Consider the following 27,777-nt stretch of genomic DNA (forward strand, 5'->3'; position numbering starts at 1 on the left):
AATCCTTACTTCTTGGTAATACATATTTGGCTGCTTTGTAAGGATTCAGTCTCCCTGTTCTATTCCCCAGCAATTAATGGTCCTTTTTTTCCTTTCAAATTTATTTTTCTGATTCCCTCCTTCCCTTTTGGCCTGCCCCTTTTTTACCACTTCACCTTTCCTCAGGAAAGAGCTTATGCTGACCTCCAGGCCTGTGTATCTAACTACTTACTGGGGAACTCAACAAGCTCCTCCAATCCAAAGAGAACTCGTCGTTCACCCCCCGCCAACGTGTTTCTCCTGATTTGCCCTGTCAAGATGGAGACAGCACCTCCACCCCACAAGTTGCTCAAGCCAGAAACCTGGGAGTCAGCCTTAGCACCTCGTTCTCTCGTCCTCCCCACGACCACCCATCACTACTCATGCTCTGTCTCTTCTCCTGAACTCCAGTTCTGGAAATTTTCATCTGGTACTCCTCCACTGGGTACCACCTCCACTGTGATATGCAGTATCCCAAACTCTACTCATCATCACATTCAGCATCTTTCCTCTTAAAACCAGCTTAAAAGATCAACTTTCCGGACTTTCAGTCCAGCATGACTGCTGGGTTCACTGCTGAAGTGACCTTCCCTTTTCCCTCCAGCCAGTCATTGAATTTTGTTAAACTTTCCTTGCCCCCTCTGTGAGAGGCAGGTTATGCTGAATACAGTATAGACTTGGTTTCCAAACCTGGGTTCAATTGCTAGCTCCCTATGCAACTTCAAACAAGTTACGTAATCTCTTTGAGATTCTGTTTTCTTACTTGTGAAATGGAGATAAAATACATCCAATTTTAGTGTATGAAAAAGTTGGTATTTAAAACCAAATGAGGAGAATGGACAGTTCACTAGATATTATTGGGACAGCTAGATAGCCAATTGAATAAATAAACATTTATTCCTACCTCAGTCCAAATATAAAATTACAGATGGATCAAAGCTTAAATGTGAAATGTGAAACTTTTAAAGTATTAGAAGAAAATATCGATGAGCATTGTTATTATTTGGAAATTGGGAAAGACTTTCTAAGCCTGATATTCATATGAAACCCAGCTCCCATAAAGGAAATGATTGATAAATCTTATTACATGAAGAGTTAAGTTCCTAAATAATAAAAGAAAAAGAGAAATGTACATATGCGCGTGCGCGCGCGCGCACACACACACACACACACACACACACACACACGGGGGTGGGGGAGGGAGAATGAGTCAACTTGGGAAAAAATGTTTGCAATATATATGACAAAGGTGCTAGTTTCTATAATGTGTGAAGGGCTTATAGAATTCAATAACAGAAAAGACTGCTGGGACTTCCCTGGTGGTCCCATGGTTAAGACTCCATGCTCCCAATGCAGGGGGCCTGGATTTGATCCCTGGTCAGGGAGCTAGATCCCGCATGCCACAACTAAAAGATCCCACGTGCTGCAACTAAGACCCACGCAGCCAAATAAATAAATATTTTTTTAAAAGACTGCTATTAGAAAAATAGATAAAGAATATGCATGGACAATTTTTTTTCTTTTCTTTTGTTTGTTTCTTTTTTTTTTTTAAACCAGGGATCGAACCCATGCCCCCTGAAGTGGAAGTGTTGAGTCTTAACCACTGGACCTCCAGGGAAGTCCCAACAATTTTCAAAAGAAAAAATGTAAATGTTCAATAAACAGATGAAAAGATGGTCAACCTCACTAATAGTTAAAGGAATGAAAATTAAAAGAACAAAGAAATAGCATAGTGACAAGGATTTTAGATGGTTTTTGATACCCAGTGTTGGTAAGAAAACAGGCACTTTCATATACTGTTGTTAGGACTATGAATTAGTACATCCTTTCTGGAGAGGAATTAGGCAATATCTACTATACCAAAATGTGCAAACCATTTGACAATTACTAGAATAGAACTTGCATACGTTCTGGCATATATATTCAAGTACCTGTGTTCCAGAATGCTTATTGAAGCATAATTTTTAATAGGAAAAATTAGAAATAATTCAAGGAATAATTAGATAAATTAGGCAAAATCCATTGGAAAATATTATATAGCTATTAAAAATGATGCAATAAATGTATATATACCAAAAATGAAAAGATATTTAAGAAATGTTTTTAAAAAGGTCAGTTACAATACAGTAAGTAGAGGTTAATAAATAATGAATGTTAGTATATGCATGGAAGCATCCAGAAGCACATACACCACACTCATACTGGTGATTATACCTCAAGGGTGGCATTCCCAGGGACTTTACTTTATTTTATTTTATTTTTTTTTGTGGTACACAGGCCTCTCACTGCTGTGGCCTCTCCCGTTGCGGAGCACAGGCTCCGGATGCGCAGGCCCAGCGGCCACGGCTCATGGGCCCAGCCGCTGCGCGGCATGTGGGATCTTCCCGAACCAGGGCACAAACCCGTGTCCCCTGCATCGGCAGGTGGACTGTCAACCACTGTGCCACCAGGGAAGCCCCCCAGGGACTTTAAATTTCTGTGTTATGTATCTGTATCATTTAATTTATTTTTATTTTTTTATTTTTTTCCCTCAGCATCCTCTCTTTATTTATTTATTTTTTTTAACATCTTTATTGGAGTATAATTGCTTTACAATGGTATGTTAGTTTCAGCTTCACAACAAAATGAATCAGTTATATATATACATATATTCCCATATCTCTTCCCACTTGCGTCTCCCTCCCTCCCACCCTCCCTATCCCACCCCTCCAGGCGGTCACAAAGCACCGAGCTGATCTCCCTGTGCTATGCGGCTGCTTCCCACTAGCTATCTACCTTACGTTTGGTAGTGTATATATGTCCATGCCTCTTTATCGCTTTGTCACCGTTTACCCTTCCCCCTCCCCATAGTCTCAAGTCCATTCTCTAGTAAGTCTGTGTCTTTATTCCTGTTTCACCCCTAGGTTTTTCATGACATTTTTTTTTTTAATTCCATATATATGTGTTAGCATATGGTATTTGTCTCTCTCTTTCTGACTTACTTCACTCTGTATGACAGACTCTAGGTCTATCCACCTCATTACAAATAGCTCAATTTCGTCTCTTTTTATGGCTGAGTAATATTCCATTGTATATATGTGCCACATCTTCTTTATCCATTCATCCGATGATGGACACTTAGGTTGTTTCCATCTCTGGGCTATTGTAAATAGAGCTGCAATGAACATTTTGGTACATGACTCTTTTTGAATTATGGTTTTCTCAGGGTATATGCCCAGTAGTGGGATTGCCGGGTCATATGGTAGTTCTATTTGTAGTTTTTTAAAGAACCTCCATACTGTTCTCCACAGTGGCTGTATCAATTTACATTCCCACCAACAGTGTAAGAGGGTTCCCTTTTCTCCACACCCTCTCCAGCATTTATTGTTTGTAGATTTTTTGATGATGGCCATTCTGACCGGTGTGAGATGATATCTCATTGTAGTTTTGATTTGCATTTCTCTAATGATTAATGATGTTGAGCATTGTTTCATGTGTTTGTTGGCAATCTGTATATCTTCTTTGGAGAAATGTCTATTTAGGTCTTCTGCCCATTTTTGGATTGGGTTGTTTGTTTTTCTGTTATTAAGCTGCATGAGCTGCTTATAAATTTTGGAGATTAATCCTTTGTCAGTTGCTTCATTTGCAAATATTTTCTCCCATTCTGAGGGTTGTCTTTTGGTCTTCTTTATGGTTTCCTTTGCTGCGCAAAAGCTTTGAAGTTTCATTAGGTCCCATTTGTTTACTTTTGTTTTTATTTCCATTTCTCTAGGAGGTGGGTCAAAAAGGACCTTGCTGTGATTTATGTCATAGAGTGTTCTGCCTATGTTTAATTTATTTTTAATAAGTGTGTTTACTTCTTTGGTAATAAGGAGAAACAAAGATTGATCAGTTAATTTTTTTAAGAAATTAATTCTATAAGTATTTAATGGACTAATTTTGTAAATATCTAGCCCAGTGCCACACACATAGAACATAATAAACACTCATTTCCATTCATTCTCCCCTCATTCTGCTCCAGGACCCACCCTGGGTGATTTTTAACACTCCCCTGGTTGTTCTCTCTCTCTTCCCTCTTTTCTCCACCTGGCCTTCTTCTCTTTCACTCTCTTCCCTTCACTCCATGACCCTACTTTTTACTCTCTGCTTCTCCTGGCCTTCTACCTCCTTCTCAGACCAAGTTTTCTCTGTCTCTTTCCCGTGATCCTCTTCCTCCCTCCTCCCATTTTGAAAATTTTTATCCTCCCAACATTTTCATCCTTGATCTTTTACCCATTTATTACCTTTACTGTCCTTGGACAAGATATATCCATAATGCCATCCTGCATCAAATTGCATTGATGACACCCAGTTATACCTCCCCCCCACGCCTTTCTTGTGAGTTCCATGCTCATGCTTCCCGATGCCCACGGGACATCTCCATTTGACTGTTCTGCAGCACCTCAAACTCAACCTGTCCAAATGCGGCTCATTATTTCACTTCCCAAATCAGCTCTTGCTCCAGGTTCCCTGACTCAGTAAATGGCATCACCATTTGGTCAGTACCCAAGTCAGAAACCTCAGTCAACTTGATTCTTTTTCTCAGATATCGAGCCCTTTCTAGGAGATTTCCTTTATAACTTTGCGGTAGAGAAGCCTTTCTAACTATAATCCCCCAATCTGAAAGTCATAAAAGAAAAGATTGATAAATTCAACTACCTAAAAATAAAAAAGTTCTGTTAGGGCATGAAACCAAAACAAACAAGCAAACAAACAAATAAAGCATCATTAGCAAACAACTAACTGGGAAAAGCCAACTACAACTTATATCACAGACATAGAACAGGTCTCCCTAATATACAGACTGGTGATGATCTCTGGAAACATGAATTATATTATTTTACTTTTTATAGATTGAACATCTTTGATTACTACTTTTTTGTTAAATAAGCGTCTTTTATATTCGCTCACATATCTGCTATTTCCTGTGCTTTTTATTCTGTGTAGATCCAAATTTCCATCTGGTTATCATTATTCTTCTGCTCAAGGACTTTTTTTTTTTTTAATTTCTTGCAGTGCAGGTCTGCTGGTAGTGAATTCTTTCAGCTCTTGTATATCTGAAAAAGTCTATTTCATTTTTGTTTTTGAAGTAGATTTTCTCTGAGTATAGGTTGACAGTTATTTTCCCTTTCACTGTCTTCCCCATCCTCAGCTGCTCTTGACTTGTTCTTTATTTCAAGTATGTTGTTCCTTGGTGTTTCTTCACGCTTCTTCTGATTGGGGTTTGTGAAGCTTCTTGAATCTTTAGGTTTATAGTTTTCATCAAATCCAGAAAAATATAGGCCATTATTCCTTCAGATATTTTCTGCCCCAATTTTTTCTCTACTCTCCTTTTGGGACTCCAATTATACATATATTAGTTTGCTAGTTGTTGCCTCACAGGTCACTGAGATGCCCTGTTCATTTTTTTTTTTCTGTAGTTTTTTTCTCTGCCTTCTATTTTCATTAGTTTCTATTGCTATACTTTCAAGTTCACTGATTATTTTCCTGCAGTATCTAAATGCTGTTAACTGTATCCCGTGTATTTTTCATTTTAGATTTTATATTTTTCATCTCTAGGAGTTTGATTTGGATCTTTTTTATAGATTCCCTATTTCTCTTTAATATGCTCATGCTTTCTTCTACCTTGAACATATGGCATGTATGTATAATAGCTGTTTTACCATGCTGTCTGTTGATTCTGTCATCTCTGTCATTTCCAGGTCTGTTGATTTTCTTCCCCCTGCATATTTTGGATCACGTTCTCCTGCTTCCTTGCATGTATAGGATTTTTCTTTTAGATGCTAGACATTGTAAATTTTACATTGCTGGGTGCTAGAGCTTTTAAATATTCCTTTAAGTAATTTTAGATTTTGTTTTGGGATGTAGTCAAGTTCCTTGAAAATATTTGATCCTCTTGATGCTTGATTTTAAGCTGTGTTAGATGGACCTAGAAGAGCCTTAAGTCTAGGGCTGACTTTGCCCACTGCTAAGGAAATACCCTTCTGAGGACTCTACTTAATGCCTTTGGTATTAGGAAGGCTTTCCACTCTGGCTGTTTGGAAATGGCTGGCTAGTGGGAACATGAACTATTCCTGGTCCTGTGTGAGCTCTGCAATTGTTCTGACTGATCCATTTTAGTGGTTTTTCCCTGACCTTAGTTTTCATACCTGCCTGCACGGATCAGTACTCAGCTAAAGACTTGAGGGGAACCCTCCTCAGAGCTCCAGAGTGTTAGCTCTGTGTAAAGCTCTCTTTTCCAGTATTCTGCCCCACAAATTCCAGACACATTGGCCTCCCCTAACCTGAACTCTGTTTTCTAAGCTCAGAAGGACTCCCAGGCTCTGTTTGGGTACCTGCTCTGTGTTTTGTAGACTGAAAATTCTCTTTAGTCAGTAAGCTAAGAAAGTCACAGGGCTCATCTTGTTTGTTTCCTTTCTCTATGCTAGCTGTTGTCCAGTGTCTTAATACCATTGTTTCATATGTTTTGTTCAGGTGTTTAGTTGTTTAAGGCAGGAGGATAAATCTGCCCATTACTCCATCACAGCTGGAAGTGGAAGTCCTTGATATGTTTCTTTGGAGTGTGCTAGAGGTATAGATTTATTCTGTGAAAATAAGAGATGCAAAAAATCTGTGGTAGTGCATCAGAGAGGCATGTGCCTATGTGGAATTGATAGAGATGTGACATTTATATACAACAGCCATTGCCATTTTGCACAGCAGTTGCTAATGAGGGATAACACACGGAACATATCACGAAATGTCACTGAATATAATATGTATTGTAATATATTAATAAACTATTTATAATGTATATTCACTTTTGTTTCCACATCTTATGGCCACCCTGGTTCAAAAACTCCTAGAAATTGATTGTAGAAGAAAAAGGCCACAACCCAAATGAAAACTAGGCAAAGAATATGAACAAATAGTTCACAGAAAGGAAATGCAAATGACTCATAAATATATGAAAACATTTCTCAATCACATTCGTAATAAGAGAATGCAGTTGAAAATTATGAAATACCATTTTCACCCATTAGACTGGCAAAAATCCAAAGTCTGATAATATACTTTACTAACAAGTCTGGGGAAACAGGCATTCTCACATACTGCTATTGGTTGTATACATTTGTACAACCCCTATAGAGGGTAATGTGCAACTTTATCAAAATTATCAAAGCATATGTCCTCTGATGCAGCCATCCCACCTTCAGAGTCTATCCTACAGAAATCTCTGCACACATGGGAAATAATGAAGGCTATTCTTTGGGATGGTGTCTGTGATAGAAATAGATTGGGAAAAACTCAAGTGTCCATCAACAGGGGATTGGTTAAATAAATTCTGCTTTATTCACACAAGGAAATATTACACAAATGCTGTTTTCTGTGTATTATAAAGATCTCAAAGATATTAAGTGGGAAAAAAAGCAAAGTGTAAAACAGTGTTTATAGAATTGAGTAAAAAAAGAAGTAATAATAGATACTCATTTTGTTTATTTATGTTGTAAAAAAAAACTGGGAAAACACGCCAAATCTAATAATAAAGGTTAGCTGTCAGGGTGGGAACCAGGCTTTCCCCTGAATACTTTCTAATATTTTTTATTTTTAACCGTGAGAACGTATTTTCTATTAAAATTTAAATTAAAACATGCTTCTGGGCTATCTCCTCCCCTTTATACCTACCACCACTGTCCTAGATCCTTATCAACTCTTGCCTAAACTAGGAAAAGAGCCTCCTGCTGTTTACTCTGCTTCTGTCCAGTTCAGGCCCCTTTAAGTGGACCTGGGGGCTCCTGCAATTCCCTCTGAGAGGGCATGAAGAGCCAGAGGGAGCCCACCCTAGCTCCAGAATTTTTTCTCACTTCCTATTTGCCAGCTCTGCCACTCCTTGCTTTTGGCTTTTCCTTCTTTCCAACCTCTACTCCCTTCCCAACTTCCCCTTTGTGCCTCCACTCCTTGACAACTAGCCCTCTGGACTGATGACCCAGTTTGGGAGCTGCTGGCCTGACCCTCAGCACATCTCCAGACACTGCCCATGGCGTCAGCCCTCTGGCTGCCGAGTCCCCTTGGCCCCCGAGCTCGCATTAGCTCTGGGGTTCTCCTCCTGCCCACCTGACAGGGGAGGGGGCTTGATCACCAGAGCACGGTTTCTCCCCAACACTGTACGCATCTCCACATCACTGCTGCGTGCTGTTCATAAAGCACAGCTCCCTACCTGGCTCTCCATTCCTCCCCACGTCTAAGAATGAAGTCCAAACCTGAACGATGCGAGTGACACTCGCCTCCTCTCTGGCTGCTTCCTGTCACTTCCTGTCATGTACGCTATACTCCGGTCACGCTGGACTAAATCCTCCAAAACTGACAAGTCCTTTCCTACTTCCACTCTTTGCTCAAGCTATTCTCTCTCCTGGAATGCCCTTCTTCTGCTATGAAGTTTCATGTTTCCAGTACCTTTGTACACGAATGCATGTATATGACTTGTAAGTATTTACCTGTGTGCTCACTGTGCAAGTCTATGGGATAGGCATATTTACGTTGTTTTCTAGCTACGTTTCTAATTGTTGTCTCTCTTGCTTTATTTTGAGCTCCCTGAGAGCAGGAACTGTGCAAAAGATAGGACCCTAAATCTAGTCAACTACCAGGGGCAGAAATCTAATTCAAACTCCCTTAGAGACCTACTAGGAAGGATTTGGGGTGAAGGGCTGATTACCGTGGTTGGCTCAAGCGGGGTCTGCTGCCAGCCCCGACTGATCCACTAGGATGGGATGTCACATAGCCTTCCACGGGAACCACGGAGATGTGCGTGGCGGCAGGGAAGGGGAGAGAAAGTTCTCAGAAGGTGGGGAGGGGTGTGAGGTGTGGCTTCTGGGCCAACGAAAGGATAGGTGTCCACTACTCCTACACTGGCACTGGGCTCCCACCAGGTGTGTCTCCTCCCTGCCTGAGTCTCATCCGTGACTCATTCCAACTCTTTCCTTCGTCATTCAACCTCCTGAATTTCAAGCCCTCTCCTCTCCTGCACAGGGTGTTAGCTGTCTTGCCTGTCTAGAATCCCTTGCTTTTCCACCTGGTTCTGGTGAATTGTCCCCTCTTCTTTTCCTTTGGGGAACTAGTGCCTTTGACCTGAGCTGCCCATCACAGGCCCCGCCCCCAGGGGGGTAAGCCCATGGCCCAAGCTAAGCCAATCAGTTCTCTCCTGAGAATTGGCGTCCTGAGGGAGACAATCAGAGATGCCACATCGATGGCCACCCTCTAGAGACTTCCAGAGTTCCCACTCCACTCCCCAGAGCTGCCCGTTCTTGTCCTTCGTGAGGGCAGCCATTCCTTCCATTCGGGAGTGTCCCTCCGGAGACGGTTCTGGATACCTCCAACAGATGTGGTCACATCCTGCCTTGTAGCATTTTGTTCAGATCTTTCTTTTAGTATTTGTCACTGACTTGCATATAATTATTTGCCAACTCATCTCCATTCATTCAACCTTTATTTGCCATTATTCACACACTGATTATATATGCCCAATAAATGCCTCTTTTTGCTCAAGTTAGAATTGTATTTTGTAGCTTGGAACCCTAAAAGACCTGAGCCCCTGAGCTGATGAGCCACCCCAGGCCCAAACGAGCCAGCAGGAGGGCTGCTGCTGCCATGCACCCCGCTCTGCTCTAGCCGTAGTCATGCGCTACTCTCTCCCAATGCTGGATCACCGGGAGGCCATACTTGAGCTGTGCTGCTCACTACTGTCCCTGCATGTTTGTCCTGCCCCTCAGCTCCACTGTAAGCAGTGAAGTGCAGACACAGTAACTTTTACTCACAGCACCTGCTTGAGAGCTGAGCCCATGCTGTGCAATCCATTAATAGCTTCCTTCAGCCTGTTTCCATGCTGGCTACCACTGACCTTTCCACCTAGAGAATCCTCTACTCTCATCAGGGTAGAACACACCGGCAAATATCCAAAGGCGACCATTCCTTCCCAGAAGCCTTCACTGACTTCCCACTGGCTGCCAAGGACCAAACCCCCGGCTGGCCAGGGGAGACCCTCCCCAGCTGTACTAGTCGCCCAGGGCTGCCGCAACAAAGCACCACAAACTGGGAGGCTTAACAGAGATGTATTCTCTTACAGTTCTAGAGGCTAGAAGTCAGAGATCAAGGTGTGCGCAGGGTGGTTCCTTCTGGGGGCTGTGAGGGAGAATCTGTTCCAGGACTCACACCTTGCTTCTGGCAGTTTGCAGTCAAGCTTCGGTGTTCCTCGGCTTGTGGATGCATCACTCCAATCTCTGCCTTCCTCTTCACATGGTGCTCTTCCGGTGTGCCAGTCTATCTCTGTCCAAATCTCCCTTTTTTTCGTGTAAGGACACCAATCACATTGGACAGGCCTCATCTTAACTTGATCTCCTGCACAGATCCTGTTTCCAAATAAGGTCACATTCACAGATACTGGGGGTTAGGACTTCAACATCTTTGGGGGGACACAATTCAACCCATAACACCAGCATATTCCACTTACCCTCTTCTCCCACTGCTGCCCAGCATGCTGCTGTGTTCCCCTTAACCCCCAGCTGTGAGCACGCCCTGTACTTGGGCCCTAGGCCTTTGCTTGTCTGTTCCCTCATCTGACTCCCTCCCTCTCTTCTCACTATGCTGAAACCCAACCAGGCCTAAGGTTCAGATCAAGCACCACCTCCCCTTCCCTCAGAAAAGCTTTCCTGATTCCCCACCCAGATGTGACCACTTCCTGCTCCAAACTCTTCATGTTTTTGTTCAGATCCCTCTTCTAGTATTTGTCATAATCTGTCTACTGTTATTTGCCTATTTATCTTTATTCATTCACTCAACATTTATTCAATATTAGTCAACATTTTTTTGAGTATGTTATGCATACCAGGCACTCTGCTAGGCTCTGGAAATTCAAAGATCAAACAGAACACTGACTCTGCAGAGGTTCCTACACGGGGCAACAGTCATGAACAGTAGTTACACCAGAATGAGGTATGGACCAGCACTACTGTATGTGCAAAGGGCAGAGGGAACTCTGAGTTTGAGTTCATTCATTACTTGCATCTTGGGGTGTAGTGAGCCTTTCACTTCCCTGGGTGATATTAGGGGCTGTTTGGCTGGGTTTTGAACCTAGCCCTGCCACCTGTAACTACCTGTAACTAGTTGTGCCAGCTTCCATGACCTCACCCTTAAAATGGGGTGCTAACAATACCAACCTCACAGGGTTGCTTTGAGCACTCAGAGGATGATGGACATAAAATGCTTAGAATAGTGCCTGGTCCTTAGTAGGTCCTCAATAAATATGAATTATTCATGATGTTCAGTGTTGAAGGTTGGGTACTTTGGAGGTAGGGGTGGGGATGGAGGAAGAACATCTAAGCAGCTGGAACAGCATGTGCAAAGGCATCAGGGCAGGCAGTAGTGTGGCATCCTCAGTGGCAGGGGGTGGCGTAGGGAACACATGGAGAAGAAGATGGAAAGAGGGCGGGGCAAAGTAGAGACCCTGGTCTCCCTCAGTGCAAAGGTGGAGGCTTTCTCACGCTGTACCCTGTACCCTGAGCAAGCTTATAATCCCTCAATCAATCTCTCGGTGTTTATGAAAATGAATTCAGTGGCTGGATCCAACCCTCTCCAGGGCCACACTCACTTGTAAACTGGGAAAATGTGAGCCAGCAAAAAAAAATCTTCAACAAGTTTAGATCAGAGAGATGCATACAGAGGCAACATCCAAGGACTACCCTCCAGGACTGGGCGAGACTGGGCATCTGGGTCCCCTGGCTGCCTAGACCCTCCACCTGCCCTCATGTCCCTGCTGCTGCCCTCATGGGATCCAAGCAGCTTCGGCTAGGAATGGGAAGCTGCATTAGAAACCAGCTGTGCCACTGGACCCTTTTCTAGAATTCAGGCTCCTACTCTGGCTGGGTCAGCTGAGGACATGGGAATCTGTCTCCTGGTTTTCAAACTCTGTGCTCTTTACATTTCCTCCTTCTCAGGCCTCTTAACAGTGCCATTTAGCCAAGACAGGTGAGTCAAAAGTCCCCAGGACCTGTGGCAAACAGCAATTATCCTCCGAGTCATGTGCTGCTGACACCCGCAAACGCAGAGCTCTCACCTGTAACACCCAAGCTGGTTTCTAACCCCACCCCTTCCAACAGGACAGACTCACCTCTGCCAAGGTCACAGGATTTGCCAGAGGTCAGAGAAGCACATCCTCCACCAGGCAGGAAGGCTCTGAGATCAAGCCATTCGGGCCCTGCCCTTGGTGGCCTGGTGACCTTTGAGAGGCTTGCTTCACAACAAAGATACATACAGGCCTCCAATTCAATCCTGATATTAAAAAGAAAAAAGTTCCGACTAAAACTTGAACTTGCCAGATAGTGTTTCCTGGTTTTTGAGTCAACACGGCCCAGAACACTTTTGTGCCACATAATAATAATAACTAACACTTTTCGTAAGTACATAGATGCCAGCACTTTTCTGAGTGCCATTCTCTAGGCCATTCAAGGGCAGCTCTGTGCCCCTGACCGCGCTAAGCTGGGCTGCCTGCTCTGTTACCAATTGTGCTTTCCTCTAGCAAAGCCAGTTTGTCCAAACCCCGACTCAGGAATAAGGTAGGGAAAAAAACTCTGCTCTTAGAGGAGCTGGATTCAAGTCTCCCCTGGGCCAATTAATAAGCTCTGTGACCTTGGCCAAATCGTTTAGCTGCTCAGAACTTTAGTTCCTTCTACTCTAGAGTGGACTTAATGATCACTCCTGCTGGGCTCACCTCGTGGTGTAGGTATGAGGACTAAACTGGATAATGTGTGGGAAAAGCGCTGTGAATGGGAAGAGCTTACAAATGACAGCTTTGTCATTAGTAGCGCGAACTCTCGCCAGCCACCCTGGCTAAGGAGGTGGGTGCACCGTAGACCCGAGAGTGAGCTGGGGGACTCGAAGCCAAGGCGGCAGCCTTCTAAAACGAAACCCAGGGCAATCCCAGTCAGGGCCCATCCCAAATGGATGGGCTTTTGTGTGCTGGATGGGGAAGCTGGCGTTTTGAGGTCGGATCTGAATTCCTATCACACCTCTGCCCTTTAGCAGTGACAACTGCGAGGCCCTTAATCTCACAGAAACTTGGTTTGTCACCTGTAGTAGGGGCATAAGGATGCCTACCTTGTCGGGCAGTGGGCAGCGCCTCGTAGGGGGCAGTTGTACATGGTACATTGGGCTTGCAATGGTTCTCAATTCCGGCTACACACTGGAGCCACCTGGGGGACTTTTAATAAATTCTGCTGTCTGGGACCCAACCCAGACCAATTAACACAGACCTCTGGGGATGGAGCCCAAGATGCTGTTGTTTTCACAGCTCCCCAGGTGATTCCTGAGGGCAGCGAGTGGGGAGAGCCCGTGGGCTGGAGGGTAGAATGTACCCACTGCTATTGCCGGGTCTAGTGCCCCAGGCTGGCCCCTACTCAACTCTGCCTCCCTCCCTCCCTCCCACGCAGTCCCTGCCAGGCTCTGCGGAAGAGCTGAGCAGTGCAAGAGAAAACCTGCAGCGGAGGCCGCAGTTTTGCCCACCCAGCCAGGTGGCGGCACAAGCATAGCCCCGTAGTAATGGGGCTCCTGCCTGGGTCAGCTCTGCTGTTCTGTCCTTCCCTCCCCATCTTAGCAGCAGTGCAGTAGCTCTCCCCTCTCCACCTGCCCCCCATCCTCTCTTCCCTCATTCATTGCACATTTCTTGAGGACCTGCTGCCTCTCAGGCGCCGTAGGAAGCATTAAGAGTTTCTGGGTACCAGAAGCAATCTGGTACCCATTTAAGGTACCAGGATGCAATCTGGATCCACTGTGTAGCCTTGTCCACGTCACGAAGCCTCTCTAGGAGCCTTAGCTATTTCATCTACAAAATCGGGCTAATCTTACTCCCCTTCCAGGTTTGTTGTGAAAGTCAAAATAAGTGATGGAAGTAAAGAGCCTGCACACAGTAGGTGCTCTATTATTACAAGAAAGGAGGCCAGTGCATGGTGCCCCAGGTACGAGCAAAGCCCAGCCGGCTTCCTCCGTGTTCTGATTTTGTCTCATCTCACTGCCACCCCGTCTTTCCCCTCTTCTTTGCTTTTTCTCCCCTTGAATCCTCTCTTCCCTTTCCTTGAACTATGTGGGACATGACCGCCGCCTCTATTCTGCTAACACTTGTATCGTGCAATTGGCAAACCTTTATTGAATAGCTATTGTGTCTCTGCTTTCTCTTTTTAAAGCACACGACTAGAAGGTACTACCCTCAACTCAGTCTCTGGCGTGCGCGCCTGTGACTGCGCGCTTGCGTATGCAAACACACAGGGGTTCGCCCTCTCCTAGTGCTGCGGCCTGATGAGAGATCATGGTTTTCTCCCCTGGGGGCGGAGCAGCTGCTGGGCATCCGGAGTCGGAGCCAATGAGTCTCTTGGTTGCTGGGCCCCTGGGGAGGCCAGGCGGGTGGTGTCATCCTGAGAACGGAGGACAGAGGGGCTGGTCAGGGCGAAGGCCAGAGGCGCGGGATTTGGAGCTCTGACTCAGCTCGCTGTCCCCCCTCTAGGCCTCTGCTTCTCTGTTCCTGGAGTGAGGCCATCAGGCCTGGCGCTGGCTCCCATCTGAGGGCCCACCAGCCCATTTTCCCTGATCACAAGGGAGCTTGTCCTTGGGGCTGAAGGCTGCAGTCCGCTTGCCAGTGACTCTGTATGGAGTATAGATGGTTACTTGGGACGCTCCCAAGTGGGCCTCACTCTACATCGTTCCCACAGTCACTGTCCCTTCCCAGCTTCCTGACTTTGCTCCCTCCTGGCCCTACGATACCACCCACACAGGCCCGGAAAGGCCTGCTTGCTCTGCACACACCCCTGCCCCCTGCCCCACCCCGCTGGAGGCCCAGATTTCTGTGGAGGAGGAGAAGTAGCAGTGCTCACTCACCAAGAAACCATAAGGGGAGCCTTACCTGCAGCCTCCCAGGCCCCAGTATAAATCCAATCTGGGTGGAAGCTGATCCCTATATAGAGGTTCAAACCCAAGGGCCGGACTGAGAATTATTAGACATAAAAAGTCCCCTGCATCTGGCAGCTCAATCCTGAACTGCTAACTGGACGAACAGATCTGTGCTCATTTACTCTTTAAGCTGCTAATCCTTCCATAAAATACACCCCCCGCCACCTTGTCTACTCCCTTGATAAATTGGAGGACTGCAAAAACACATAGAGTAACCCCAGGAAATGACAACTTGCCAGGCCTCGGGACTTAGGTGTATTGGTGGGAGACTCCCAGGCAAATCCATCCCTAAATGGTAAAGCAGACATGCTTCCAGAAACTTCTCAGCTTGGCACAGGCACAAAGAGAAAGGGGTCCAGCTCACAGTTCTGGCTCTTTTAACCGCTTGTCAAATGGGTTCTGAGTTCTTCAACCACAAAAAGCTACCTTTTTAGTAAGAAGGTGTTGGAATTTTTTATTGCTGTTGTTAGTAGCTGAAGAGCTCTTTCTTTTTAAGACACATTTTGAAAATAATCATCTTGAGTAAAACCAAGGAGGTATGAGGGAGCCTTTATCTCAGATTTTTAGGACCCAGGAAACAGATTATTAGGACTGTTCTGTGCAGAGGTTCCATGCTTATAGGTTGGCATGATAAACATGCAGACGGCCTTCTTGTATCGGTGGGACGCCTGAGTGCCCATGTTGGGGAAATCAATTCATTTGCTATCTATCCAAGCTCCCAGAGGTCCAGCCCGCATCCTAGTTACTGTGTCTTCCATGCCTGGCTCCTTATGCCCTGCCTGAAACTTCTCGGTGACCTTGGCCCAGTAGCCTTTCCCTTCCTCACCTTCATGCCCACTGTAATTACTTATCTCTTGCATGATTTTCTGTTTAGCCTGGGTCTCGCCCACAGGGGCAGCAAGCTTCAGGAGGGCAGGTGCTAGTCGACTTGCTCACCGCTGTGCCTCTAGTGCCCAGCTCAGAGCCTGGCAAACAGTCGGCACACGATAGTTAGCTGCTGAATGAGTGAGTTGAATGGCCTTTGCTCTGCATCCCAATTCCAGTTTTCTATGGATGTTCTGCCCCACAGCCACCCTGCTTCCAGGTGCTTTTGATTTGGTTCCCCATCAGAGAAAGGGTAGAACTTGGGAGAAGCTCAGGGAATGGGTAACAGGCCCTCCCCGTCTCAGAGGGTTATTGTGAGGATTGTTTCTGGCGTATTAGTATTTAAAGGATGTTGGAAGATTGTATTTATTTATTGTATTGTATTTAGAAGTCAGAAACCCACTGAGATCTATTGCCACTGCTCATTTCAGTGGTAGGATCCAGGCTAGGCTACTGTGAAAAAAACAACCTCTAGATACAATGGCTTAGACAAAATAGTTTATTCACCTGCAGGTCAGCAATCCAGAACTTTTAGGGAGACTCTACCATTCTCCTTGCACAGATTCCATCTCTGGCTCCTAAGCTGCTTTAGTTCTTGCGATCTTCCAGCTGATGGGAAGGAGTAAAGGAGACAGGGGAGCACTCACCCCATCAAAAGGACAGAAGTCATTTCTGCATATATCCCATTGCCCAAAACTCAGCCACATGACTACACCTAGCTGCAAGGGAAGTGGGGAAAACATAGTCTTTAGCTGAGCAACCATGTTCCCATGTAAAACTTTATTATTACGGAAGGAGGGAAGAATGGATATTGGAGAACACCTAGGAGACTCTGCCACTGCAAGGTTATAAACCTGGTGAAGTCAGAGATTCCGTGTGTCTTCTGCAGCTGCTCATGATATCCTGGGTAGGGGTGATGCTGAACCTCCCTGGCCTCATACACAGCTGTTTCCACCATTCAGTCAACAAGCTCAGTTCGTGGTCCAGTGAAACCTGAAATTGCATGAGGGGGAAGAGGAAAGTCAGTTTTCAAATTGTAATCACATGAACAAAAGTGGACTATGGAAAAGTCCACAACCATTTGTGGGGAGCCCCGTAAATCAGTGCTACTCAAAGTGTGGTCCAGGGAATCATACTGGTCTGGGAAATGTTTGTTACCAGTTTGCACATGAGAGAAGTACAGAGATTGAGACTTTAGAAACTTTTATAGCTATGTGACAGAATAATTTCATATTGGTTGAATATAATAGAAAAAAATTGGAGGTTGTATATCTTTTTAAAGTTAACTTTCCTAGTAATTCGTTTTTATTATATTTTACACAAATACTGGTCCACTACAGATAGTCTGAGAAGCACTGGTTTAAGCCCCAGGAACTCTGTTAAACTTTCACATTATTTCATTTAGCTCTGAGGGAGGTGTTACTAACCCCATTTCGTAGATGAGAAGATGGAGGCTCAGAGCTTAGTGACTAGTCCCACAGCTAGAGATGGCAGCACTGGCCTGTGCAGTCCTGCTGGCTGAAGGCCAGGAGCCCCTCAGAGCTCTTGATGACTGAGGGACTGGCTTTCAGGCCACTTGGGACCCAGGCTGCCCATGCAGTGGCAGCCAGACCCAGTGCTCTCTGGAGCACGCCCTGGGAACACAGCAGTGCCAGGCATGGAACTAGGTTCACGTGTGATGTTATAAAGTGCTGCCCATCTGCACACACGGAGCCCCTCAGAGAACAGGCTGCAGCTGAGGGCATTGCCAGCAGGAACCTGCATGTGGGTAGGGAAGGGACAATGAACTATAGCCCTCACCTTGCCTCTGGCCTTGGCTTCCCGAACAGAGGAAAGCACAGTTCAGGACCACCGAGGGGGCTCACGAGAAGCAGTTGCTTCAATGGGAAGCAATGGCCTCATTGCCCTTTTTCTGGCACGTGCAATGATTTTGCTATGGGGGTGAGATCCGGGCTTTGGTTTCCCCGCTGCATGATTTGTTCAGGGAGGAGCAAATGACCCAGTCCAAGCCAGGGAGACACAGTGAAGGTGGAGCTGAGGTTTTCCCCCTGCCTTTAACACCGGGAGGGTGTCACGCTGGAGCTGGTGTGGCCAGCTTGCCAACCCAGGCGAGGAGCTCTTTGAGAGTGTAAGGAACCCTGAGGAAGGCAGCTAAGAGCAGGAAAAAGGGATGCTAGGCCTTGATGATATCATTTGAAACCCTAGATCCAGGATGAGAAAAAGTGAGTGGAAGAATGAAATGAGATGTGGCCTATAGTCTTTTCTGTGCTTCCATGGGGTTGGGTTTCGTGTAATTTACAACCAAAAAACTTCAGGCTGACACCAGCCCCCCATATGTCCTTCTTCTCATTCCTGGCCTAGCCAAGGCTATACATCAAGCCTTGACAAGAAAAGGGACGTGTGGTGAGCCGATAGGCTGGTGGGATTTGGAGATCTGAGTTCTCCCCTCCTCCCTTCCAGGACCCCTCCAAATGCATGCCAGAAAGCTTTCGTGTTGAGGGCTGCAGCCCAACTGTTCACCCATGCAAGGATACCCATCATACTTATGCATAGCCCCTTAGGCAACAGTTTCAAACACACCCCACCTAATCTTCACCATGTGCCCAAGAAGGCAGGTATTATAACCCCTGTACTACAGATGGGGAAACTGAGGCCAAGGGAATCCAAGATCTTGGCCCAAGCAAACGAAGCAGGACTCCTCATCTACTGCTCCTCCTCCCACGTCCCTGCCATCTCTGTGACTTCCTGATGAGCTTATCATGCTAAGCATGGGTCCCTCCCCCCCACCCCCCACCCCCGCCCTGTCAATTCATTCATCATAGAAGCCAATCGCAGCAAGGCACTGCCCTGCTGAAATCCACTGCCCGCAAGCTAAAGCCCAGCCTCCCTGTCCCAGCTGCACAGGACCACTCTTAGTCTCCCAGGTGTGGACATGAACATGCCGTCCCTTCCACCTGCTCTTTCCCCCAAGGGGCTCCCCTTTCTCTTGAGCCTCCCAGCCTGGATGCTTCGCTCCACCTATGTGCTGCGTCAGGCCCCTTCCCCAGGCAGGCTCTTAAACTCCAGGCTCTTGTGTATACCTACCCCCTGGGTCGTCTCCACTTGGGGGTCCCACAGGCACCTTAAATCCAAGTCCCAAGTGGGCTCATCACTTCTGCCCAAGCCTGCTCGCCTCCTGGACCCCTGAGACTAAACGCCCTGCCCACCCCGCATCCATCCACCCAGCAGCCCGAGGCAGAAGCCTGGGCGTCACTTTCTCTCCTCCCTCTCCCTCAATCCCACACCCTCTCAACCATCCAGTCCCACCCGCAGTTCCTAGCCTGTACGCTTAGCACCAACACCTTGGCCCCAGCCACCACCGCCAGCTCCTGGACTCCTGCAGCAGCCCCCCAGCTGGGTCCCAGTCTTGTCCTCCCCATCCGTCCTTCACACTGCAGGTGGATGTTGGTTCTGAAACATGGGTTCAACCAGTTTCTTCCCTTGTGAAACCCTTCAGCGGTTCCCCCTTGGCCTGGTTCCTGCTTTCCCGTCGACCTTCATCTCTCCTTGCTGGTCTTTATAAAGTGATGCCAGGCTCCCTCTAACAATCTTCTCGTGTCGTTCTGTGCTTCGCCCCAGGGTATTGGGCTGGCCAAAAGAAGCTTGTTCGGTTTTAAGTAAAAATAAAAGACATTTTTCATTTTCATGAAGAACTTTATCGAACAATGAACTCGCTAACTGAACGAACTTTTTGGCCACCCCAATCCCTCCCATGTTTGCCTGGCCAAGCTCTGGGGCTTGGCTCTGGGCCTTCCCTGAGCTCCCAGAGGAGGGCAGACCCCCACTCGCACACCCCACTGTGTTCTCTGCCCTGCGACTGTGGGAAGCGGATGACTGTGTGTTTACTTGTCCATCTCTTCTTAGTTTAAACAGGGGGCTCCTTAAGGGCTGGATTATTCACTGGTGGTGTGTTCTGCTCCTAGCTCAGGGTCCAATTCCTAGAAGATGTGCTCCACAAACACTCTGTTGAATGAATGAATCTCCCTGCTGCTGGGGTTCCCAAGCTGCCTGGCCACCTGAGGGTGCTGTGGGTGGGGGAGATTTGGGGACCTCCACCCTGATTCCTTCACTGCTTTTCTTCACGGCTCTGGGCTGCCTCACCTTAGGACCGGCTTGTGCCACGGGATAGCAGGACCCTGCTTAGGGAGAGGCCTTGGTCGGGGAGGGCTGTGGGCAGACCTGGGCAGCAGTGGGGAGAGCAGTGGACAGTAGGACACTGCAGCTCGTGGAGGAGACGGCAGGTTCAGAGCAGGCTTGGGGGGACCCGGTAGAGGGGAAGCGAGGTAAAGAGGGGGCGTCCAGCTCACACGCTCCTGGGGGCTTCATTCCTTGAACACACGCGCAAGGCATAGCCTTAGAGGTGGGGAAGAAGCCCTGGGGAGTGGGCGCAAGGCCAGAGCAGGCCTCTCTGTGTTGCTTGTCCTGGAGCCACATGGGTCCGCAGCCTGGTTGGAGCGGCCCCGCCCTGGAGCTCAGTGGAGGCACTTAGGTCTGCGTGCCAGGGAGCCAGGCAGCTCCATCTGGCGGTCAGCTTCCCGCCTTCCCCCTGAGCCTTCCCCCACTTCTCAGGACACGCGGCTGCCACACTGCGACCTGTCTTCACCCAGAGCTTCAGGACAGAAATTAGGGCGACCGCGTAGTGGACGCTGTGTGCCAAGCAATCTCCTCAGCGTCTGGGTGTTTTATAACAGAGTTCGTGTGATCTCAATCATCGAGCTCCCACAGAGGCTGTGAATGTCCTTCGTAGGTAAAGAAACGTGCTCATCCAAGGCCACGTGTCTGGGACGGGTGGGGTCTGACCCCACAGCGCATGCTCTTTCTCTGGCCTAGGGCTGCTCCTCTAGCTCTACCCTTCCCCAGAGATCAGGGCCCTCTACAAAATCTGGGGCCAGCCTGTTCCCTTCCTCAGGCCCTTGGAATTCCACAGCCCACCCTCTGTGGCTTTTTGCCAAGACAGAGCCCCTGTCCAGCCTGTCCTGTACAGGGCATGAATGGACAGACTGGCTATCCTATAGCTCGACGTGGCTACCATGTGCTGTCCCTACCACCCCAGGACACAGAGCAGTTTCCCTAGAGATTCCAGCTTTGCCTTTTTCTGTGAAGACCACATATTTTCCCAGAACAGCAGGAATTTCTGAACTGAGGGCTGGACCTCCTTTTTCCTACGAAAGAAGGAGGCCCCTTATGTTTAGTTCCGGTCCTTGTTGTTAAGAAGAGGTTTGAATCCTTATGAGTTTGAGGGCTGTGTGACCCCAGGCAGGTGGCTCAAACTCTCTGAGCCTCAGTTTTCAGAGTTGTAAAGATGTAAAATTGTCAAGATGTAAAGTTGTAAAAATGCAACTCGGGGCTCTTAATGAGGGTTAAAAGAGGCTGTGTGTGGATAGCACCTAACAGCCCTGGCTGTTAGTAGGTGCTTAATCCATGGCGGCCCTCATCGTTCTGATTGTTGGCTTCATTTCCTCTGCCTACCTCTTGAGAGTTACATGCTCCTGGCACAGGCATTAGTTCTCTCCTTGGCATCTCTCCTTTCCCTTTTTAAGGGCATTTCTGCTGCTGCCGGCTGTGCAGGCAACTCCCGTTCAGACCTCTCGGAGTCCTGAGATCCTGCCAGCAATCATGGCCCCAGCCAACCCGAGTTCTCTGCTAACATTCCTGTGAACTGTAGTCAGGGATCTGCCCAAGGTCTGTCTGGGTGTGTCTGCGCCTGGGAGGGAGGGGGTGGAGGGAGGGGAGCGGCAGCTGCTCTTTTGTTAGCCAGCCACCACGCGGTGAGGCCAGGGCACAGCCTGTCCAGGCCAAGAACAGGAAACAGGTGGACTTTGCTGAGGCCCAGACGGGGGGTGGGACGTGAGGAGGCCCACGTCTGGGCAGCAGGAGGTGCATGGCGGCGGAAAGAAAAGGGCTCACTTCTGAGTTCCCAGGCTGCGGAATCTCGAGGCCCTCAGCTGGGTTTCAGGTTGCTGTGGGGCAAGGCAATCAGCTGACTCATGCAGTTGTATCTTAAAAATTGTTTAGTCACTGTCTGCCTCTCTGTTAGGGTACAGGATAAGTTGCTATAACAAAAAGACCCTAAAAGACAATAGTATATATAAGGCAGGATTGTAATGCTCCCTCACGGGACAGTTTAGCCGCTCCACAAGGTGGCTTTGCCACCTTTGTGGTTATTGGGGGAATGCAGTTTTCTTCCATCTTGTGGTTCTATCATCTCCAAAAAACAGATGTTCTAAACCTGGGATCTGAACAGGGCTGGTTAGAATTCAGGGGCTCTCTGCACCTGCATGGGATAAAAACTACAGCCTGATTTACACCAAGATCTACTTGAAAATTAGCATTCCCTCCCATTCTGACAGGAAGCCTAATGGGGGTATTGGCAGGTATAGTATCTGCAACAACTAATGTGACAGGAAAATATCTGTGATTTCTGTTGTGAAATACTGTGTATGCTCATGACTATCATGACAATTACTTTGAGAGCACAGTAGTTATTAGATCCATTGTTAGATTGTGCTTTAATGCGTTAATAAGAAGTATATACATACTACTGGAGTGTAAAATTTTCATATTTTTGTAATAGTTCAGCCTAGTTGTTTTCCTTGGTAATCCTCTGATTTTATTGCATGAATTTAAGAACACTATTCAGAGAAGTGTCCACAGGCTTCACCAGATAGTGAAAGGGGGTCCAAGGCACACACAAAACCAAGAAGCCCTGTCCCACGTGTCGCTCCCTGCGCTGGTTGAGGCTGAATTGCTGCATGTCGACATTCCAGAAGGGGGAAAGGGTATAGGTGCAGGGCAGACAAATTCCTTCCAGGCCAGTGACGTGGAACTTGCACACCTCACTTCTGTCACCTGCCACTGCCAGAACTCAGTCACGTGGCTGCCCCTAGCTGCTAGGGGGGCTGAGACATGGGGTGTTGTCTGGGCAAGGATGTACCCAGCCAGACTCTATAGTTATGGAAGAAGGAGAGGATGGATTTGGGGGGTCAATTAGTGGTCCGCCACAATCTCCAACAATTCTTCTTCCCTACCAGGACTGAGAACCCTTGAACCCAGCGCCTTCCCACTGTCCCTCCTTCCGCCTCACAGCTCCACCTCTTACCAGCCCTCATCAGCTTCTTCCTGCTTCCTCGACTCCCCTATCTCCTCTCACTTTGTATAAGGCCCAGGACCTCATCCTTCTTTGCCGCCGTTCTGGGTGCTCCTGCCTGAGGCTCATGCTGCTGTGTGCCCCAGATCCTAACCCCTTTCACTGACTCAAACCCACCGCTTCCCCGATTCTCTTGTTTCCCTCCTGCATCATGGATTCCCCCTCTCTGTTGAATCATTCCCACCAACATGGAAACATGCTGTATTTCCCCATCATCAGAACCCTTGTCTTGACCCAAATTCCCTCACCAGCCCTTGCCTCTTTCTTGTTTCCCCCTCAAGCTCCTCGGGACAGTGGTCTGTGCTTGCTGTCCACAGTTCCTCTCTTCTGCTGCCCTCTTAGACCAGTCCAGGCAGCCTTCCAGGAAACTGTTATGGGCAAGGCCACCGAAGATCTTCATGTCAGTAACCCAGTCATCACTGCTCTCATCTACCTGACCCACCGGCAGCTTCGGACCCAGAGGATCACTCCCTCCTCCTGGGAACACCAGCTCTCCTGGGTCCCCTCGGCCTCCCTGGTTGCTCCTACTTAGTTCTATCTCCTCCACCTAAGCACGGGCAGGCCCCCTGAGGTCATGCCTTGGCCGTCCTGTCTGCAGTCTCTTGGTGAGCCCATTCAGTCTCATGACCTTGACTACCAGCCACGTACGGACGACTCCCAGTTTTTCTCCTCCAGCCTGGATCTTTCCCCTGACTCCAGTCTCCTGCATCCAACCACCTACTCAACTTCAAGAAACATCTCAAACTTAACATTTCCAAACCCCAAATCCAGAACTTACCCCCCAAAGCTTCTCCTCCCCTAGGCTTTCCCATCTTTCCAGGTACCTAGACCAGAGACCTTGGAATCATTCCTACTCTAGACTTCCCCTCACATCCTCCTTCTCATTGTCTTTGTCTTCAGAATCACTTGGAAATGGGCCACTTCTCACCCCTCCACAGCCACCAACCTAGTCCACATTGTAGCCACCTCCCACTGGATTCTTGAAATAGTCTCTAACTGGTCTCCCTGATTCCGGTCTTGCCTTCTACAGTTTATTCTCAACCTGGCAGATGGCAGGATCCTTCTAAAATGAAAGTCAGATCCGATCACTCTGCTCGCCACCCTCCAGTGGCTTGGCTCCCTTTTCTCTGTGAGGAAAGTCCACATTCTTCACAACGGCCCCCAGAGCCTGTCTCTCTGGCCCCTGTCACTTCGCTGACCCCCTCTCCTGCCATTCTCTCCTCACTTGGAGTAAGCAAGAGTTGCCGTCCCTCCCACCTCAGGGCCTTTGCATTCTTCTACCCCAGGGCCTTTGCACTTGCAGTTTCTTCTGCCTGGAAGGCCCTTCCGCAGATGGCCACATGGTTCACTCTCTCACCTCCTTCTGGGCTTTCTCAAACGTCACCTTCTCCATGGGGCCCTCCCACACACCGCACTTCCCCCAGCAAACCTGATTTCCCTTTCCTGCTTTATTTTTCTCCACAGCAGTTATCACCCTCTGACAGGCTATGATATTATTTATTTTGTCACGGTCTATTTCCCCTCAGTAGTATGCAGGCTCCTTGGGGGCAGGGCTATCTGTCTGTTTTGTTCGCTTCTGTCTCCTCATACAGAAGTACCTGACAAACAGTTGTTGGATGTCTGAATTGACTATCCTCTTCTGCAGCCCTGTTTAGGTCTTATAGGAAGGTTTCTTTTTTCCCCTCCTCTGCTCCCTAGAAACCTTCTCCAAAACATTAAGCTACAGCTGGGAACCCCTGAGCAGGAGCGTGAAATATCAATAGATTCGTTGGTGGAGACCTAGGGCACAAAACAGAGAAGGTGAGGGTGTATATTTCCTCAACATGGGTTTATTCAGTGCCTTCTGTGGGCCACCCCAGATGCAGAGATGAATGAAATCAGCCTCTGAGCTTGAGAGAAACTGACATTGCAGTAGAGACAGATGGGCGGCTGGTGATTACAGCGCCGTGCTTTCACAGGGGATGCCCCAAAGTACAGGGCTCAGCCCACACATGGTCTCTATCCATCAGGGACAGCAGGAAGGCCAGTGCAATGCAGTGGTCAAGGGCACCATCTTGGGCAAATGACTTCTTGTCTCTGAGTCTCACTCTGCCTGTCTGTACATGGAGACGCTTACAGGGACAATATTTACCAACTACGACGGCGACCGTGGGGATTCCATGAGACCAGAGATGTGTTTGCCGTGAAGTTGATGAAGCTTAAGTACCAATCACGGCCCCTCACTTGCCCAGGCTCCTTCCAAGGCTCTAGCTATGTGCTCACAAGGCCATTTTTTGTTTTACAAATGTTATAAAACCGGATAGTTTGTTTGTTTGTTTTTTAAAAGAAGTCCTCCTAAATTGTAAAAGTCTCTGAGGCCCCACAAAAGCTGAATCTGCCCCTGCACGAGATAAAACGTGAAGGACTCAGCACAGATCCTGGCATAAGGCGTTCAGTTAATCATCAGTAACATGAAAAAAGAACTTCACAGGGGAGCTGTCGTTTGAGCTGGGTCTTTATGGAGAAGTAGAAGTTCACTAGGTTCCAAACAGACATCAGATATTGCAGGTACGTCTCCATGGGCCTCATTAGAGACTGCAGGGGATGCTCCTGATGGGATAATAAGAACGGCCATTTTTCACGCACTTGTGATGTACTGCTGTGGTATAATAACAAATCTATTTGGTCTTTGTCCCTGGTGTCTGGCACAAAATTCCTCAAATCCTCGTAGTTTCCCAAGTGATGGGGTGATAGGAGTCTCTTACAAAGAGCTTCTAAGTCCCTTGGAATTGCCTGGGTGATAAGAGTGTCTTTTGGTGGGGAGGGGTGGTGGTGGTGGGATGAATTGAGAGATTGGGATTGACATATATACACTAATAAGTATAAAATGGGTAACTAATAAGAACTTGCTGTATAAAAAATAAAATTAAATTTAAAAAAAGGAAAAAAAAGAAGTGTCTTTTGGGGAATTCCCTGGCGGTTCAGTGGTTAGGACTCCGAGCTTTCACTGCTGAGGGCACGGGTTCAGTCGGCCCTCGTGGGCTCCTGGGTGAGGGCTGGTTACCAGAAGATCAAGCATGAATAAAAGCTTGGAACTTTCAGCCCCACTGCCCATGCTCTGGGGGTAGGGCAGGGGCTGGAGACTGAGTTAACTGATCATGCCTGTGTGATGAAGGCTCCATAAAAATCCCTAAAGTATGGGATTTGGAGAGTTTCTGGGTTGGTGAACACACCCCTTTCCCCATACCTCACCCTGTGCTATGCTCATACGTCTTCATCTGACTGTTCAGCTGTATCCTTTGTTATATAATAAACTGGGAAATGTCAATAAGTGTTTCCCTGCGTTCTCTGAGCCAGTATAGCAAGTTATCGAACCCGAGGAGGGGGTTGTAGGAGTCCCCACTTTATAGGCAGTTGGTCAGAAGTACAGGTGACAACTTGGGTCTTGGGACTGGCATCTGAAGTGGGGGGCAGTCTCGTGGGCCTGAGGCCACAACCTGTGTCGTCTGTGCTAACGCCGGGCAGTAAGTGTCGGGACAGGATTGTAGGATACACAGTTGGCGTCCGGACAGTTGGAGAATCGCCAGACCTTTGGAAAACCCCCAGGCGTTGGTGTCAGAAGTATTCTGTGATGGAAGAAACATTCTGTGTAGAAGAAACATTGTTTTTTCCTTTGAGCTGTTCTAAAAGCTTTCCCCGTGTCAACTTCTCAATAAAGCACAAGGCAGATAGATACTCAGAGGTACAGAGAGATCTCAGTATCAGCTGAAAGGACACAGCTGGGACTCCAACCCAGCAGCCCTGCTTCTGAACGTGGGCCCTCAGCCTCTACTGGATCTGCCTCTGTGTATGACTCTTGGAAGTTTCATTTGCCAACACAGATCCTGGTTTTCCTCTGTGCACCCAGGATGAATTTTTCCCCTGGGGCTCCCACTTCCCCGTGGCCCTAATTCATTCTCAGGCCGCCTGAGGAGGGAGGTTGGAGCTCCCGCACCCGTGTCCCCGGCAGCCCGCCCACTCAGCTGATTGCAGGGAAGGAGGCGGTCACCACCCCCCAGTCGCAGCGCCTGCCACAGCCCGGCTCACAGAGGGCGGGGGCGAGGCAATTACCCGGAAAACGCAGGCAAAACTCCCACGGAGCCACGGGGAGTTAAAAAAAAAAAAAGAGCTCTGATGTGACAGTGTGGTGGCAGGAATCTTATCCAGTCTCATTTCCCAGCTCCCATAACAACCCACCCCTGAGAACCTGCTGCCGGGCAGCTGAGAGCACGGTTTGCACCATGTGAAGATGAGAGTGAACCCCCCCCGGGGGGGGGGGAGGGGCGGGGCGGCCTAACCACGGTGTGTGCAAAATGAAAGCAACCGCCCGGGAGGCCTGCAGCGTTCCTCTCTTCCCCTCTAAAATCTGCAAAACACCGGATTTCATTGCCGCCTGAAAAAAAAAAACGGAGGTCACTGTCCAGTCCCTGGACCCTTCCAAGGTGATCATTTGAATGAGTCACGGTTGCCCTGTACACCCTCTTGCATTTTACAGATATTGTCCAGGATGTGGCATCTGGGGACAAACATGGTTTCCCTTGTGTCTTAAACCCTCACCCCACAGGGACCCAGCTGACCAGACCAGAGGACAAAAAGAAACCAGGTGGAAATAATCAGAACTCCTTGCATGTGGACGGCATCCTGTAACTTACAAGTCCCATTATCCCATTAAACCATTTTTGTAGACAGCCCCTATAGGGGGTGAG

The 27,777-nt window shown here is 47.8% G+C and overlaps 1 protein-coding gene across 2 annotated transcripts in view; it reads left to right on the top strand.

Moving 5' to 3' along the window:
* Nucleotides 1-1,596: 1,596 nt before the first annotated feature.
* The window catches only part of KLF10 (KLF transcription factor 10), a 112,960-nt gene continuing 86,779 nt past the window's right edge, over nt 1,597-27,777 (top strand). For both annotated transcript variants that reach the window (XM_079901395.1, XM_079901396.1), the window contains exon 1: nt 1,597-1,664. The gene's annotated coding sequence lies outside the window, so the exon portion shown is untranslated. The remainder of the gene's footprint in view (nt 1,665-27,777) is intronic.

The sequence above is a fragment of the Stenella coeruleoalba genome (assembly GCF_951394435.1).
Source record: "Stenella coeruleoalba genome assembly, chromosome: 17".
NCBI classification, from domain to species: domain Eukaryota; kingdom Metazoa; phylum Chordata; class Mammalia; order Artiodactyla; family Delphinidae; genus Stenella; species Stenella coeruleoalba.